Raw genomic sequence first — 6,090 nt, 5'->3', positions numbered from 1 at the left:
TACAAACTCCAAAAAGCACGTACAAATTCCAAAACACATTGCTAGTGTTAACTGAACTTCCAAAACAGAGCTACCTAGATCACTTAAATTACACAATTGAAAGCATATGTGTATTGTTTGTGTATTTATACACAAACACTCATATATATTCAAATAATTTAAAAAAGAACATGTTCATTTACCTGTTACTACCACACACCAAATCCCGTCGTTGGTACTTCCTGGCTTGTGTAGCCACTAGTTAACAAAAGCTCAACACTGCCCCTAGCATCCGTTGTGTTTTGGAGTTTGTACGTGCTTTGCCTTTAGGGGCCACCGTAAATATACTTTTTTTTTTATTCACTCCACATAAAATGTAATAAATAAATTATATAAAACAAAAACCAACTATTTACATTTCAATTTTTAACTATTTAAATTTTCAGCTTTTTCCTTTTAAACAAATTTGAAGTGAAACAACACAAAACACTTCAAACCACAACACAATAAAATATAAATTAAAATATGCAAAACAAAAAGAAAATGCACATTATCTGTCATATAGGCCTGCATGAATAAACTTTCTGAATCCTTTAAATTAAAAATTAAAATAGTTTTTGCCACATACCACAAGAATCCAGTGTGTACCAAAGTTCACTGGGCACAGCCACATGTCTTCAACTGGGAACTTCATCTGTGGGACTGGAAATTTAGAATAATTTCGATTTACTTAGGTGCCATGCATCTCAGGGTGTTTTCAAATATAGTCTTCTTTAAAGAAACCGAACTCTGTCTTCAGAAATAGAAAGGAGTCAACTTTTTGGACCACTTCTGAACTTCCAACTTACCTTGGTGAGTCATCTGAACTGCCCAGAAAACAACAAGCTTGCAACTGCTGAGCAGAGCAGGTGTGCAGCATTCTGTATAAGTATACAAAAATGTTATAGAACAATAAATACATGTTTTGTATTTCAAAATAAGTGGGCAAAGGACATTTCTTACTTAACTTTCGTCTCTCAATGAGGCGGTGCAGGTATGCATCAATGACCTGTTTTGAAAAATCAGAATTTATACACCAACAGCAACAATTTCTGAAGTAACTGCTTGAGTGCTGTACACAAAAACTTAGAAAGGAATATAATTGCTGATAAAGGTTCTTTCTGCATATACTGGAACTGGGTTTTATGATGTCACAGATGTCACAAAATCTGTGTTGTGATTGATAACAGTCTTTCCTATTGAAGTGTATGGGTGAAACCTTATCGGACACATTTTAAACCATTAATGGTGTCTGCACTGCAAATGTTTCAGAAGGAGCAGCACTTCAAAATCAGAATCAATAATGACCTCATCAGAAAGCCACCATGACCCCTGCAGTGTTCGAAAAGAGGAATCAAATAGCTTGTATGGTCCAACAACTGACTCCAAGCGCCCAGTATCCTTTGCACACCATAGCCTCTTTACTAAAAGAAAAATGTGATAAGTTAGCTCAGGCATGCATGAGATTTTTAGTGGAAAAGCCGGGTAAAGGCCAACGGGCCACAACAGGAAAAAAGTCAACACAATAGGAACGGTACAGCGGGTGGGCAAAAGAGAAAATTACTGACAGGCAGATCCATTTCCAGACTTCCACAAGCTCAGTGCACGTTGCATGTTTCTTTACATCCAATATGAGTTGAAGACTGCAAAATGCAGTAGGATGGCATGGGGGCATCTTCAGGTTTGTGCTGCTGTTCACTGGCTGACTGTGAGTTGGGCATTTTTCATTGTCACTGACATTTACATGGTGGCTTCTTCTGTACGGCTTAACATGGTCAATGCTGCACTGGTTCTCTTCGGTGTTTTTTAATCTCATACATTTGCCAGCAATGTCCTGAATGGTGTAGGGTCCTGAAAAATCTGGATCAAGTCTTCCTCCCTTCCTTCCACGTTTCCTCATGTTCAGGAGAAGAACTTCATCTCCAACGTTGTACTTCTTCTGGACTCGTCTGGCATAGACTTCCTTTTGTAAGTCTTGGGACTTTGTCATATTTTCCTGTACAATTTTTTAAACTTTGTCTTGTGAGTCTCTTGTAGAAGATACAGAGTCACTGTAACTCGACTCCTCAGGGAGAATGATGGAGGACAGCTAAAATTTTCACATTTTAATTAACTATTAAAATCAGAAAGGCAAATAATGCATGTGAAACATGAACTAAAACAATCTAACATTAATAACTAATGTTTAAAAGTAAATATACTATTATAAAGCTTTGAGCGCAGAAAGCCACAAAGATAGAAGAAGTAATTAGTCACCTACTTTATCTTTAAAATGTGTCTTGCATATAGAAGTTAAGCAGAGAAGATTAAATCTGCAGCCAATATCAATATGCACGCTTTGCAATTAAGATTACATTTAATTTATGCATTATCATAGTTGTTGCATAAACCGAATTCCTTAAAAACACTGACTTCAACAGGAACTTAAGAAGGATCCGTAGCTTCTCTCCTATACATTAAACGGAATGGTGTGTATTTGGTTGTGGTGTGGACCTTGGACCTCAAAGAAAACAGTGTAGCATCCAGATACACATCCCAGTCATTCTGTTGACTGTTGACTAATTTTTTCAGGGCTATACATGTGGACATTAAAAAACAAACACAATAGTGACAGTGTCTTAAAAGCTATTGAAATGTTACATACAAATAAAACATACCTTTTTATGTTGTCATTTGTCTTTTCGTTGAGGCCATTTGTCTGAGGGTGATATGCTGCTGTGACACTTCTATCTATTTTCATTAAGCTAACCCCTAAGTCAGACTGTACAATACAGAAAATAAAAGCGCTACATCTCAGACTCTACAGGCTTCAGTTAGCATGTTAAATGTGAAAGTTCAGTTAGAAAAAGACTGAACAAAAACGGCCTGAGTTGAGCCATTAACTAAAGTGACAAACATTGCTCTAAATAATACTCCCCTAATCCAAGTAGTCACCCAAACCTGGATGTGGATTTAGAGGCCTGAGGGCCATCTCACACATTTATTCAGAATAAAACAGGTTTTGTGTTTGTGTCGTGGAGGATGTCAACATAACGTGCACAAGTACCCAGTAAACATCAGTGCAGACAGCTGTTCATAAAAATCGCAGCGTAACACATTCTATATTTGACCTGGATTTTCACTTTGTGTATATTAAGACATCCAAATGAAATCATGTTAAAGAAGCAAACACACATGTATGTGAGCTCTGATAATGAGCAGCTGTCATTCAAGATACTTAAGCTGCCCGTTGATTGAAGAAAAAAACTAGAATATAAAAAACTGAATTTCAGCACAAACACATTAAAATCTCGAGGACGTATACCTTTTACATGTTGGTAAAATGTTTAGGATGAGATGGAGATATAACACTCATGCGCCCTGAAAATTATGAAGGTCTAAATATGTATCAAATGGACTCACTGAACATCAGTGGATTTCTATGGGGCGAATGTACTTAAACCAGCCACTGTGACCATTGCTGCAGAGCAGAATGAAGAATACTGATGGGGACTATGAGGGTTTGTAGTTAAATTCCTGCTTTTACAGGATCAGTGAGTGTCTGTTTAAAGATTATTAACTTTTACATCACTATGGAACACCAGCATTTCTGCAGAGGACAGAACCACCTGCTTTAAACTACCATGATGCTCTGTGTTATGTTGTCATGGCAATATGAAGTCAAAAAATACTAATATAAAAAAATGCACATTTAATAATTTACATTTGCTTTAACGTAATATTACACAAAGTTTACCAGTAATGTTTTCACAGATGTGTGTTTAATGCATCATTTATGTTAAATTACCCATGATGCATTAGGAAATGTCTACACAGTTATACATGGGCCCATTTTTAGTAACAATCACTCCTGTATGGACAGATCACATGGTTATAAACCAGGTGAAAATTGACTTCAAACTTTTGAGCTGTAGTTTAGATTGCAATGATAGTGTATAGTTATCTATTACAGAGGAATATATAGAAGTATGAGGACAGGGAGACACTGTTAAAAAGTTATGAGCTGTCTTGATGCAGAGAAAGTGGAGTTTGTCATCCTTGAGCTGCTGCCAAGATAGGCAGCAGGTAGGATTGAATGATGCTCTGCCTCTGTGGTCAAGTTCAGACATAGGCTTTAAGCAACCATGAGCCACTGATAAGCGTGACAGATTAGGAAACATGCATAAAGTGCATTAGTTAGACTCCTGTAAGTCACTAATAGGAGAAAATGAGCACGCAGTAAAGTGGACTTGTTAGGGAGAGATTGCCATCAGAGTTAAAACACTCCAACTCAATTTTGATGATAGACACAGCTAAAAAAAAAAATGAGCGTTTTGTTGACACTGATGACAAAATCCTGATCAGGTACAGACAGACACATGCATACAACACACACTACTGCTCAAAGGTTTGTGGTCAGATTCAAACATTTTTTTCTTAATTGTAAATTTACATTTGCTTTAAGGTAATATTACACAAAGTTTACCAGTAATGTTTTCACAGATGTGTGTTTAATGAATCATTTATGTTAAATCACCCTACTAGGAAATGTCTACACAGTTATACATGGGCCCATTTTTGGTAACAATCACTCCTATATCGACAGATCATGTGGTTATAAACCAGGTACAAATTTGATTTAATCAGATTAAAAACAGAAAATGGGACAATTTACTGTTTTTTCATCCACACAGTGATTTTGGTTTGTGCTGATATCTTTGGAAAAAGGTTTCTTGACTGACAAGTTGGGATCTAACATCACAAACTGACATCTGGTAACACGATGTACCAAATGAAAATGGGTCTCTGTAGATGTCATGGTTCCCTTGCCCTCTTTTCCTCGCCTGCTTTTTTCTCTCTCTCCTCTTTCGGTGTATGCCTGTGTTGTTGTCCGTGTGCTTGTCTTTTTTAGGGGATGCTCCTCCACCTTCCTGTCCTTCTGTCACTTGTGAACAATCAGCTGATTACTCGCCTGTTCCTCACGAGGTCTTCATGCTGGCTTCTAAACAACCAGATCATTGCATTACCAAGGTAGCGTATCATGCCACAGTCATGTCACATTTTCCATCAGTTCTTGCCTTTGCTCACTCTCTGTTTCTGTGCAGACGTTTCAATGTTTCGGATCTCCACAGCCTTCTGTGACAGTGTCTGAGTGTGCCTTCAGACAACCTTCACTGCCTCTGCCCCGTCTCCTGGAGCCCACAGTGTTTATTCTGTATTCAACTATCTGCAAACAAACCTGTAAAACTTTACCACAGTGTCTTATGGTCATTCTGTTGTTTTCATAACAGTACACTGTAGAAATAATGGACTGTGTATTGAGGTCATAGTGAATGTAGTTTATTAGTGTGTGTCGTAGTATGATTTTGTTGCTGATAGGATTTAAGATTACAAAATAGAAAATAGTCCTGGGATGGGAACAAAGAACTGGGGTGCAGGGAAGTGGGGCAATTAACCCCCAAACACAGGACAGTAGCAAGATGTACTGAGGGTGAGGGGCAGACAATTGCCAATGTACATTACCTTAAAAGGAGACGGGGGTCAGGGTGTCAGCACCCCTGGCCACTTTACCAGTGTTTTTCCATTGTGAGGGGGTTTACTGTAGACATTGGAGACCAGAGACTATAACTGTAACTGTTGTGTGAAACTCTTCAGATCAGCCTTTAGAGTAGGACTGCACAGGATACAGTGTGCTGATCTCCAGATGCATCTGTAAGGAAAATGGGTAATAAAAGGATTGTGTGAAATTTGGAAACATCTCTGCGTGATCTCTACCAAGACAAAAAGAATCGGAGAGACCGACGTTGTCTCAACAACACTTAGTAGATATTCCACTAAATCTCATTTGTGATTTATGATAAATGTTACGATTAATTATTTATATTTCTTTACGCTTCTGAATAATTTAGTAAAACATCAAAAAGATTTTTACTGTTGTCAGAAAATAAGACATTTCTAATTCTCTACAAACCTTTGAGCTGTAGTCGAGATTGCAATAATAGTGTATGGTTATTGTTTATAGCAGATGAAACAGAAGTATCAGGACAGGGTGTGAATAAAAGTTATGAGTTGTGTTGCTGCAGAGAAAGTTGT

The sequence above is a fragment of the Oreochromis aureus genome, linkage group 20, assembly GCF_013358895.1.
Source record: "Oreochromis aureus strain Israel breed Guangdong linkage group 20, ZZ_aureus, whole genome shotgun sequence".
NCBI lineage: Eukaryota > Metazoa > Chordata > Actinopteri > Cichliformes > Cichlidae > Oreochromis > Oreochromis aureus.
Note: the sequence above shows the minus strand (reverse complement) of the source record.